General features: G+C 41.7%; 1 protein-coding gene across 1 annotated transcript in view; it reads left to right on the plus strand.

Moving 5' to 3' along the window:
• ANKRD28 (ankyrin repeat domain 28) overlaps positions 1-12,615 on the plus strand; it is a 128,629-nt gene that overhangs the window by 117 nt on the left and 115,897 nt on the right. The gene's annotated exons all lie outside the window — the stretch shown is intronic.

Below are 12,615 nucleotides of genomic sequence, written 5' to 3' on the forward strand. Positions count from 1 at the left end.
TGCCGTCGCCCGCCTCTCCCTCTCCCCTTCCTTCCTCCCCGCCCCCCCCCCCTTCTCTCCCGGTGCCGCCGGGCGCGGCGGCTGCGCGCCCTTCCCCGCCCCCTCCTCGCTGTGGTGTGCTTGTGCATGCATGCGTGTGTGTGTGTGTGTGTGTGTGCGCGCGCGCGTGTGACAGGCGGCGGGCAGGGGGAGGCAGCATGGCTGCTGCCGCGGCCCGGCGGGGACGGGGCTGGGTGGCGGCCGCCCGGTGGCGGGAGGCGCCACGTGCTCCCGGTGCGGACGCCGGTGCCCCCTCGGTGGCCCCGCTGGGCGCCCGGGGGCCGCCGCCCCGCGCAGGTATCGGGCCTAACAGGTGGCCGCGGGAGCCCGCCCGCCCCCTTGCCCTGCCCTCCCCTCCCCTGCCCGCCGCGGCGGCGAGAGGGAGGGAGGGAGGGACGGCGCCCTGCCCGCGCGGGGCTGCTCCGGCCGCGGGTCCCTGCCGTGTCCCCCGCCTCGGGAGCGGAGGAGAGGCCCGGGAGGGGTGACGGGGGGGGGGGGGGGTGTCTGCGGGGTCCCCCGGGCCAGCCCGGCCCCGCGCCCGTGTTTCGGGAAGGGAAAGGTCTCCGGGCGCCGCTGGGGCAGCGCGAGGCAGCCTGGGCCTGAGGGACTGCCCGGTGTGCGGGGCTCCAGCCGGCGGCGGCGGCTGGGAGGCGCGGCGGAAGGCGGCGTGCCCGGGGACGGGAGCTGGCTCCTCTCCTGCCGGAGCCGGGGCCGGGCAGTGCTGCCCTTCGCAGTTTCACGTGCCCGGGAGCTGCCCGCACCACCTTTCCCTTTCAGGCCCTTCTTTAAAGTCTTTTGTTCGGCTGCTCTATCTTTCTCCTCCGTGGTCCTGACAAACCTTCCCCGAGTCCGTGCTCCCCTTCTGCAAAGCAGAAGGTTCTTCGTGCCCGTAGTGGTTTGTGGCTTTCATCGCATCACACCCTTCTTTGTTTGCAAGACTCTTCGGTTTCCATCCCAGCTTATGAAGAACACTTGTCTTCGCTGCTCTGTCCTTTTCTGGTGTCTCCCCTGTCCTATCTATTGTCTCCTGTGCAGTTTCAAGATACAAAGGTGGGAGGGTCTGCTCTGCCAGTTTGCTGCCTGTAAAAAGGCGCTTGCTAGAAAATGTGTGCTCTTGTGTTTTCATGTGTGTTAGACCAAATTCATTGTGAAAACTCATACACCCTGCTATTGGTCTCCTCCATACTCTTCCTTAAGATAACTGACTGTAATGCTTGGAGACCCCACCCCCCCAAAAAAAGCGCCACAGAAAAAAACCCACCTGGAAACTTGGCAGTGGTTAGGCAACTGGTATCCTGTGTCTGTTTATTATGCTGATCAGTTTCGGCTCATGGTTACCTGCTAGTCCTTTCATCGGTCTGCATATACCTCTGTCTTTTTACACTTAGGTTGCATGGTCCCTTGGGATTTTGTTGTAAAAAACATTTAGCAATACGGGGCTGGGATCTTTATGTTCTGCTGTATTGTGTGTAAACTTGGTGAAGTCTCATATTTTTTTAGAACTTCATCTATGAATAAGCAACGATTGTGGACCTGAAATACATGTAGCATCTTTGAGTTAGGTTTCCTTTTAGGCTTTATGGGAGGCTTTCCACAGGAACAGAACACTTGTTCGTCTCTTCTATTAAATAAGTCCTTCTGTTAAATCCAAGAAGTACAACTCTTCTGCAAGTAATCATTGTGAAATAACTCAGAAAAACCCCATCATCGTGATTATGTTAACATGAAAGTGCTGTATTTCAGAACTTTTCTTCTGGGAAGGATCCTGCTATTGACTGATGCCGAGGTGAAGTACTGGTCTATGTGGGACCACTGGTCTGACAGAGTAATGCGTGTGAGGCATTCAGCTTCTGTCATAATGCAGGTTTTAATCCAGAAGCATGAGGTGGACTTTTTTTAGAGGCCTCATGGATCTATAAAGGTGCACTGATACACTGGGAATTGAAGTATTCTTTCACTTAAAAGGAGGGTGCTAGGGAAAGGAGGGAGGGAGGGGAGTGCTGGTTTTGAAGAGGCTTTTGTGGAGGGAGTGATTTTTAGCAGCAGCTGTATTTCTGGTGGGTAAGTGTCAGTTGCTTGAGAAATCAGTTATTACAAACTAAATTCTGTTAAAATTGCTTTCTTGAAGAATGCCAAAATAATGAGGAATCAAATTAGCATGAATTATCTTAGTTTTGCTAATTTACAGATAATTCTTCCAGGTCAGTGTTCGTGTGCAGTATGCTGCAAGATGTCTTGACTTCAGGACTAGATGCTGTGCTAAGATTATAACACCACTTGCTCATTATAAAAACCAATTTGTGGTACTATATGAAAGTAGAGCTGTTTATCTTCAGTATTTCATGAAACATGCTTCTGGTTTGCTTGAACCATATACTTTGCTTCATAGTGATGTGTTCATTTAGACTAAAGTAAATTGTCATGTACGTTTGTAGTCCCTATAGTGAGTCTGTCTGTCTTAAGTGGTGGCTGTTTCATGAGGGAGCGCAAAGGCTGCTCTGTTGTTTGTACCATTCAGCTAGTATGAAGGAGGGAAGTGATTTGCTAGTTTCCTTCTATAACAGTCAGACACACTAATAACTGTCTGGAACAAAAATGCTACTAAGTATTACTTTAATGTAATTATCAAGATTTTTTTTTTTTTTTCCAAAATCAACATAAACCTGTTGATTTTGTTCTTTGATAATGTAGAAGGGCTCTCTGTTACTTGTTTAAATGTCAGAATTATGCTGGGGAGAGGTAGACTTAGGGCATACAAGCAGCTTGGTATTTTCTTACACTTGGTTTAGTTTAGTTTTTCAAGTTAAGTGCTGCTTTTACGCTAGTTTGCAGTGAGAACTTACAATGAGGTGAGAAATTCTGCTCTGAGGCTCTTAGTTGAGCTCAGAGGGTGAAATCCCAGTTCCGCTTGCAGTTGATTTAATTTACTTAGCACACTGATAAACAAAACTTTGATCCTAGAGATGCTTAATGTGTTTGTGAAGCTCAAATATTTGGTTGTCTTTGGAGGCTGATTTGATACCTTTAACTTTCAGAATAAAGGTTTTTCATGCACTGAGAAGAGTAGGCCTTTCCTTGGGTTCAACAAGCAGCCAGCAGGTACATTCTTTACAAATTCGTGTTAACACTGCTTAGGCTTTATTGCTTTGCAATCCTGTGAGGTAGGAATATCTTTCAAAGTTTTGAAATAATTGAGGGTGTCCATTGCATTTTCAGAAGTGACTTAATGTTTGCTTTCAAAGTATATTAGGTATCAAAAAACCCCATAAGCCATATTTGCAAAAATTTCATTTGAAGCTAAATTGAACTATATTGAACAGAGTTGATACCTGTAAGGCTCAATAGCAAACTTTAACTCTGCAGTAGAAAGAGCAATCATTCCAGTGTCAAGTTAGAAGCTGTAGATTGTTCTTGTTGCTCTTGGTTTGTTGTGCAATATTGGATGGAAATGTTTAAAAACAGAGAAAGCAAATCTGCAAATTCTGTCGCTGAAGGTTAAGCCATTCAAGGTAGAGATGAAGAATACAGTAAGTGTACCTTGTGATTAAGATGTTTGCTCTTCAGTTTGTTTGCCTTCGTACTGTCTGCATAGGTTGGTGCTTGTATACCAGGTTCTTCTAGATGAGAAGCTGCTTTAACTGCTGAAGTGCCAAGTGAGAAGGAAACTATAAAAGTTTGTTTCTTCCTGAAACACTGTGGTACTCTCCTGTAAGAAACTGCATTGAAAGCAAAATTTAGGTCAAGGTTCACTGATGTTTTATCAGATGTTTTTTGGGGGGTTGAGGGAAGAAAAAGGAGTAACCTGCTTGTGAGTCTCCATAATGCTATACCTTGGTCTGTCCTGTACAAAAGCCCCCTCAACTCTGTAGAGCTAATTGTGAAAGGCTAAGTGTCTTCTGGGTTTTTCTGCAATTCAGTCATAGCTTCTAGGTACATTAACTGTTTCCCAGAACAGGTAGATTCTTGCTTTAAAGGGTTGCAAGTTAGTCTCTTTGACACCTAAGGAGTAATTGACAGCCTAGTTTTTCTTAGTGGGTAGGTGAAATTTGGATTGCCTAATAGCCGAGGGATTTGTTGCTTTTCTGTTACAAGCCTTACCTGCATACAAGCCTACAGGTTGTCTTTTAGGCTAGCACAAGCCTACATTTCAGTATAGTGTTGCCGAAATGCATGAAGCTCTGATCAAAACTGGCTGAATTTTTTCTTTAATTTTGCAGCTATATAACTATTTGTGGCAAAGCACGTTGGATGCAGCGTCATTACAGTTGGTAAAGCTTTATTTTTTTTCTTTCAGTACATCATAGTTTTAATTATGCATTTGCTGTTTTCTCTGAATCTTAAATATGTAATAGGAAGAAATCTTAGGGCTCATAATAATGGGCATTTGAAAGGAATTTGTATGGGATTTTTCTGTATGACTACTAGGCTGTGCTTGAGGCAATGCATTTATTCCCACAAGTCAGATGTGAGTGGAAAGGATCGGAGTATGAACAACTGCATGAAGATATTAGAGTGACCACTTATCTTGAAAGTCCTTGAAGGCTGTGAGCACTGACTTCTTTATTGCCCATTTATATCTTTCTCTTAGCTGAGATGGATCTTGTTCAATTGGCAGTTAAACAAATGTTTGCAGTGTCATAGTGAACACTCTGAATGCCTCTATGGTTGCTATTTTCATTACTGCCAACATTAGACTTCATTCTTTTAGAATTCATGCCAAGAATAAATGTCCCAACTAGTTCCTTGTTACACTAAGAGGAGGAATGGTCTCCTGTGGTGATGAAAAGGAGCTGCTGCTGTTCGATGAGGGAGGGATATGGTGGGAATGGAATTACATGTTACTGCTCTACAAATTCTGTTCAGACATAGCCTAATGAGATAGTGTTTAATTTTTTTGGTAGAAGTTACATTAAAGTTACTGTTCTTTAAAAAAGATTACTTTCGGGAATCTTGTTGAAGTTGAGAACCACTCTTTGGGTTCTATTCTCCATCACACATTCTTCCTAAAATTTGCATCTAATCTGTTTTAACTGTATACAGGATAACTAAATTAGGGAGTTGTAATACTTGTCAAGACACCTTAAGTCTTATTGTTAATTCTTGTGTTCCCAGGGTAAGAACTCGTGTGTACTGAAAAGATAAGTTTCTTTAATTGATGGAAAACTTTGAGTAACTTGAACTCCGTTTATCTTGTTATATGAAGTAATTACCAGCCCTTCCATTAGAATGTGTTGAGAGAACCTGGTTCTACCCCGTGTTCTTTTGGGGGGATCAGATTGCCTGATGATAACTCGGGAACTTTTGACTTGTGAACAAGCAGTTCTTTTCAGTCAAGAAAATAAACTTTTTAAAAAAAAAAAAAGAAAAAAGTGGGGAGAAACAAAGCAAGCCTTGATTCTGCAGTCAGATCCTTATGGCAGATCCTGTTAACTCAGTGGCCTTCTGTGAAGGTATAAAGGTCTATTCATGTAGATAGCATCGAAGGTTTGTGACCATTACTTGGAGGCAAATATCGGGGGGGGGGGGAGGGGGGAAATGAGACAACTGTGCGCTTGCCTGTGAAGAATTGACTTCCTTAGCACCCACAAAAAAGTCGATGATTCCTGTAGGAAACTAGTAGCTGCTGAGACTCTGAACTAGCAATCTGATGTGGATTGTTACATTCCCAGATTTCTGTCGTTGTTTCCGTTCAATGAAGTGGGTTGTGGAATAAGATGACTGATATTAAATATCTTTAGTGTTACACACCTCATCTTTTATCAGCTAGTTTGTTTCTCGGTTGCTGTACCTTTTATTTTTTCTCTAGTCAGCTGGGCCTTCCTGAGGTCAAACTAATATCTGATCATTTGTTTTCTTGCTCCTGCCAACTTTTTATTTTGTTCTTACCTCTATTCCTCTCTTCCTATTTCTGGAAATTGAGTGGGAGACTCGTTGCCTTAGTTACAGTGACTAACTGTTTCAAAGTTATTTATAATGTTTGTGTTTAAATAACCTGTATCATAATATAAATCACAAAACATTTCACACCAATAAAAAAAATAAACAAAGCAGTCCATTGCTATGTGCTGGGAGCGTGCTTACGGTGCTGATTCTTGAGGGTTTTGTTTTCCTTCGTTGTTGGGGATGGAGGACAAGTTCTAATTGGCATTTGAAGATGAATCTGAAATAAGGTGTCTTGGTGTTATCCTTTGTGCAAATGAAGACAGACTCTTAATATTTAAGCTCCAAAATATCAAGGAATGTTATTCTTCCTCTCCTTTGTAACGACACTAGCACTCTCACCCAAGGGGTGGGAGTATACTATTTAACCATGTTAATTCAGTTGTGATTGCTCAGGTGTTGATGAATTATACAGCACTGACCCATTTCAGCACAAAAAATAGAGCTAATGCAAGAGTGATGGGACTGAGTAGCTGAGAGAGAAAGGAAGATGAGACTTGTAGCCAGCTGAGTGGGTGCAGAGAGTTAAAGAGGAAGCATCAGCAGTGATATGCAAATGAAAGAGGGGCAAAATAGTTTTCTGTAGCATCCTTGTAGATTGAGGAACTACTTGTTAGCTGAAGCACCTAATGGCTTCTCTCTTATAATAATGAGATGCTCTTTACTGTGAATGGAATATAATCTTACATTTTCATTGGTTATTTCTACAGTTATGTATGTATGTGAATTGAGTGAACAATACTACGTAAGTAGATTGTTGTTTACATCACTAAAGCCTACCTGTTTAGGGCAGCCTGAACACTTAAATGGCTTTCTCACTAAATTACCAAAACTATATTTGAATTCGAGAAGTGTAAAGCAAAGGTCTGCCTATTCTAAAACTGGGGTTTTGGGTAAAACAAGAAAAAAACCCCACTTTGCTTAATCTTGTGTTGTTAAACTTCAGAACTACGTTTACAGGGGTGGGTGGGGAAGCTTTCCTGCCCTAGAGTAGGAAAGAATGCCTCTTAATAGTAAACTGACTCATATTAGGAGAATTTAGTGAATGTTCAGGTTTTGTGGATAACTTCGCCTGTTTGCATGGGTTAGTCTATTTTTGACTGTCCTGAACTGTTGTGAAGCCATCCTAAATGTTTAATGTTTCCACACTTTCAAACAATGAACTGTCACTTAATGGCCTTCCTAATTCCAGCTGATGAGCATTTGCCTCAAGTTATTCTTGGTCATTCTGCAATCATGCAATCATACTTGAGGTTCATTCTCACTTTGTGCTGAAATCCTGTACTTCACTTCCATCCTGTGCAGAGAAGAAAGCATGGGTATACCTGGATTTTTTTTACTTTGGTAAAGTGAAGATAGAACAGTACCTTAATGAAGGAGGAGAAGGGGGCACAAGCAAGGATTCTAGTCAGCGTGACAAAATGAGAATGAAATTGCAGTAGTTAAAGCATTGAGGCCAAAATGAGCCTTTTTAGAGCTTACAGAATTTCTAGCAATTGTGAAGAATTCAGTGTTTTGTTTCAAGATTTTGCGGTTTGCCCTCTACATTTGGTAGCTCCATCTGTACTGGCACCTCTAACAGGGTGGAAGTTGAACCTTCCGTTCAGGAACGTGGTCATCCAGTGGCAGGCGGCACAAGAGACCGAGGATATACCTAGCTCCTAGCTGAAGGACCTACTTGAGTCATAGACAGCTGAACTGGGTGGAAAAAAACCCATGTTCAGGAAGTTCTGTAGTTATTTATATACTAACATAATCTGTAACTAATGCATAATGTAGTCATTTAAATCCATCACTAGAGACTCAGTTTTGTATAATGTTAGGGGTAATTGGTATTCTCTCCTTCCCCATCCCATCTTTAGGTCATCTGCTTCTTCTGTCTACTGCTCACAATGGGCAGGTAGTCTATGCAAAGTTTTTCTTTTCATCCTGAGCACGGATGTCTCTTTCCTGCCTCAGATCCCTGCGTGGTGTCTGTTGATTTTTCTCTACTGCTGCTAATGCTTCATTCTCTCGCCAGCGTCACCCCACTAAGTATTGTTGGTAGGTCAAAATGAAGGAAAAGCACACATAAAATAAACAGATGAAGAAAACCAAAATGCTAACTTTATTTTTCTGGTTACGTTATTACTCATTGTTTTGAATTAGCAAAATGTCCCAAGTCATGGTGCAAAACCAGTTCAGAAATAGCATGTTAATGGAGTTCCCTGCCCCTTACCTCTGTTCTTTTGTGACTGCAGAGTTCTGTTCAGTTCTTGCTATGTTTGTTGAAACATGAGGATCAATAGGAGGAGGTCTTACGCTTGATACTGTGTTGCTGTGCAGTCTCTTTGCCAAATTAGAACCCTGTTTTGGTACTGCCCCATAGCTTTCATTTCCTTTGCTCCTGTCTCAGTTCCAGGAGCAGTATTTTGTTTTACAGCTCTGCTGTATTTGTTGTTTTTTTTAAGCATTCTTTCATTCTGGGGGATAATTCTCAGTATTAAGGAGGACTTGCAGAAGAACACTTTCTCTTCTCACTTCTGTCACCTGCAAGGTTGCAAATGCCATTACTGTCCTCTATCATTTCTGATCCTGTAGTAACCACCCAGCTCATCATTTATTTTTTCCACTCCTACCCCATGATGTTATGTTTTGTATCTTTCCATCCACAAGCACACAGCCATTTAAAGATTACTAACACTACTTAGATCACAGACTGAGTAGTCGTGTTAAAATAGAACTTTTCAAGTAAAGAATAAGTAACATTTTATGACTTGTCTGTAGACATTTGTCTATTCTTCTTTTTACTGTAAGCTTAACAAATTATAATTACTGCAATCGGGCATGATAATAGTCAAATTTATCTACTCCGGAAGAAATAGAGCCCAGGCGAGGAGTTTTTTGAAGGTCTTTGTAACAAGAGCAAAAGAAAGGTGAAGGGATTTGTAAAGCACTAAAGTGAGAATGAGGACAGAAATGGTTAGGATATCACAGATTGTCAGTGTCAGTGAACAGCAAAATCTTCTTCTAATGAACTTCAGCGCTTCGTATAGTCAAGGATCATCCAAAAACCAACAGGTATTCAGATACCCTGTGGAGCTCTGTTCGCAATGACTTCAACATATTGGTTCCTTTTCCTACCTCCTGCACCTTTCTACAGCACAGGAAGGGGACTCTCCCAGCATCTATAATCTCGAACTAACACTGTGAATAATACAGGGAAGAGAGTGCCTTCTGATTTTCTACACCCAGAGATGCAAAAAATGGTTTTGGGTAAAGTGTATCAAATCGGTCATCTTGGAAGGGCAAATATAGCTGCATGCAGCCACATCTTTTATTTTTGAAAGGGCTTCAACTTTGCACATTGTGAATTGGCTTTTTTTTTCTTTTAAAAACTCACAACATTTAACAAGCCATAATTGCTTAAAAAAAAGTGATATTTTTCATAGTCCGCATTTGGACAGATTAGTTGTGAGGTTTCCTCACCTGAAGGTTGGTAAAATTCCTGCAATGCTCTGCATATGTGTTAAAACTGCTTTAGTAGTCATTAAAGTATTAAACTCATTGCATACATAATTAAAGAATAACTACTAGCATCAAAGTAGAAGTACCATGGTTTGTGACTCTGTGAGCACAAGTAGTAGAAGAATTTTGCAGTAAAATTAGGATGACTGTTAAAAAGCTATTGATTACATCTTTGCATTTCAACCTCAGCTTGATCTGGCAGGTTCTCTCTTGCAATGGCTGTACAAAATACTATAAGCATTTAGGGTATCAGACTGGTTTCCTGTCTCGACATCCAACCCCTTACATGAGGGAGCAGTGAGATACGTTTCCTTCTATAAAGTTCTTCACTGGAACTTACATAAGGCAAAGAAATAGTATCTGTTCAAATGACAGGAGGAATAGCAATGCCAGTGGTGTCTGTGGAGACTGTCAGAGGAGAAGTTTAGCTCCCCTTCCCTGGAAGCTTGCCATACCAGTATTAGCAGTGCTCTCCTCCGTGGTGGTTGGAGGTGTTGCAAAGTCATTTTGGAACTGTTGTTCTGGAATAAGTTCTTTAGAAAACTGGCTCTTTGCCTCCTGAATGACCACAAGCAGAAATAAATCTTCTAGGCCTGAAGCTCGGTCTTGTGGCAGCAGTCGGCCCCAGTTAACTGAACCAAAAGACAGAACAAATGTGCCTGCAGAAGAGGTCTCAGAAATGTCTGGAGTTCAGCCTTCTGTGCTGCGGGAGCCCTTACTGCCTTTACTGAAATATGTGTGTTTTAGACACGTTCACAAAAGCCCTCCCTTTTTTTTATATATCATGACGTCAGTGCCCACTAGTGCTTCCCTGATGTTGCCTGACACCACTTATTTTTGGGAAAAGTAACTTGTAAAGGTAGGATGGATGACTGAAGAAAAGAAGAGGAATTGTTGGAATGATGTAATTTGACCTCAGGATTTCATGACCTACTCTTGTGTGGAGTGAAGTGACATGTACCATGGCTGTGAAGCAATGCATCATCACAGGATGCCTGTTCAAAATGCTAAGTTCTTACTTTGCATAGTGTATGGTGTGGCTGCAGAAGTGAGGTGGCAACTGCTTGGTGTATATTTGCACTGTGTTGTTTCTTTCACTAGATAAGAAACAATGAAAATGACCTGTAACAAGCAAGGTTCAGTACAGGCAGAAACATTGGGATATGTTTTTCTTGTTATTCTGTTCCTCTTTTAAGAGGTTAATTAACAGCCAAAACTGTGCTAATTGTGTGACTTGGAAATTATCTACCACAGCAAAGGCCAGCATTTTCAGCTGACAGATAGGAGAAGGAAATACAGATACATGAACTACTGAATGCTGATGTATTTCTGGTGTAGAGTAGGACTCTGTGTGTGTGTGAGAAATGGAGTACATTGTCTGAATGAACCCCGATCTTTAAAGTCATGTGGAGTAGGTAAATTTTCATGAAAGAGTAGGAGTTTCATAATTTTAGGATGGAGTTTAATGACATGCTTCTCCTTGGGTTGTTTTTTTTTGTTTGCAAAGTTTCTAACAATGATGATTGAAACTTACTGGCTTCTGATCTCCTGCCTAAGGCCACAGTTTGATATTTGGTTGCAGCTGAGCTTAAGCAGTCGCTCATTCTTTTATTCTGCAAAGTGGTGAAAAGGGAGGGGAGAGACAAATTATTTAGGTTAGCATATGACTGAAGTTGTTCCTTGAAAGTTTTCCTAAGTAGAAACTACAAAGGAGTGTTTTGGCTCAGATAAACTTACTCTAATGTCTTCCTTTGTGACAGAAGTCCTGTAATCACAGAAGAGGTGTCTTCTGTGAGCAACCTTTCGTTTGTGGGCTGAGGGGTGAGTGGAGGAACTTGAGTGTGGTCTGCCTTGGACCTCTTTCTCTGGGAAAGTAACTTTAATGCTGTTGGCCTGAAACTTTTTAGAATGTGTTTTGAAACTCAGCAACATGCTTAACTTTCTTGTCTGGTTCCCATTTGTTTTGGGGTTTGAGTGTGGTTGTGAATTCCTCCTTAATTGTGAGAGAACCTAGGGTCTTAAGGATGTCTGCTTCTATTTATAACATCTTGCGTTGACTTACACTGACTATGAAAACACTGAAACAAGAAAAGTTCCTCTGTAACATACTTGTTTACCCCATGTGCTGCCTTTCAGGACCCTCAGCTTTTTCCCATCTCCCATGTGACAACTGTGCGCCAGTTTTCTTGCAGCATTTTAAAGTTGTTTTTCTCTCCTCTTAGGCTGATTACGTGCTCTTTTACTCACAGTTTACCACTAGAGCTCTGAAAATGACATCACACAAACTTTCTGTTGCCTTCCATCTCTTCTCAAGAGGTTACAGTGAAAGTATAAGATCATGTTCAGGTAGTCCAGTTACCTGAAAACTATATGCCAAAAGTAGTCTGAGCTTGCTGCAGCCTTTTCCCTCATAGAAACATGTATGGACAGAAAGCCCTTCAACTTAACTCCCTTGTACGCTTCTGTGTGTGCAGCTCTAATTCTTGGACACCATCCAGTGACAGCTTGGAGTCATGCCTGTTGTGACTAGTGATCCCTCTATCTCTCTGCACAGAGATATATGCTTGGGGTAGGGAAATATAAGAAAAGACGCTCATAGAAAAGTGACTTAAGTTGAAATAAACTAAAATAGTAATTGGTCACTTCTCTACAAGTAGTAATTAATGAAGCATGTCAGTCTAAGAATAAATTTAAGTCTTCTATAATGGAAGAAAATTTTTCATCTTGTCTTTATAGGAAATTGAAATATAAAATAATAGTTAAACTTGTTGTTCTGTGTTCCACATATCACCTAGTATGGTTGTATGGATACCACAACAGAAGCGCATTGGTTGTGTAAATATTTTTATCATCAGCTAGAAAAGATAGCATTTTGAATCACCATTAATGAAAACCTTATCAAGATGGACTATTCCTCACTTCATTCTGTTTCCCAGTTTGATCCTGCTGCAAAGCTGTTTAATCCAGGGGGTTATGGATGAGGCTATTCATGCATTTGACTCTGGTTTAATTTTCTGGAATAAACAATGATAAAAACCTTGGTTTTAAAAAAAAAAAGAGCATGTCTTTTGACTGTGAGAATGCACTGGGAATAATTACTCTGGAAAACAAGGGTTTAATAAAATTGCA

This window comes from Haliaeetus albicilla, chromosome 2 (assembly GCF_947461875.1).
Source record: "Haliaeetus albicilla chromosome 2, bHalAlb1.1, whole genome shotgun sequence".
NCBI lineage: Eukaryota > Metazoa > Chordata > Aves > Accipitriformes > Accipitridae > Haliaeetus > Haliaeetus albicilla.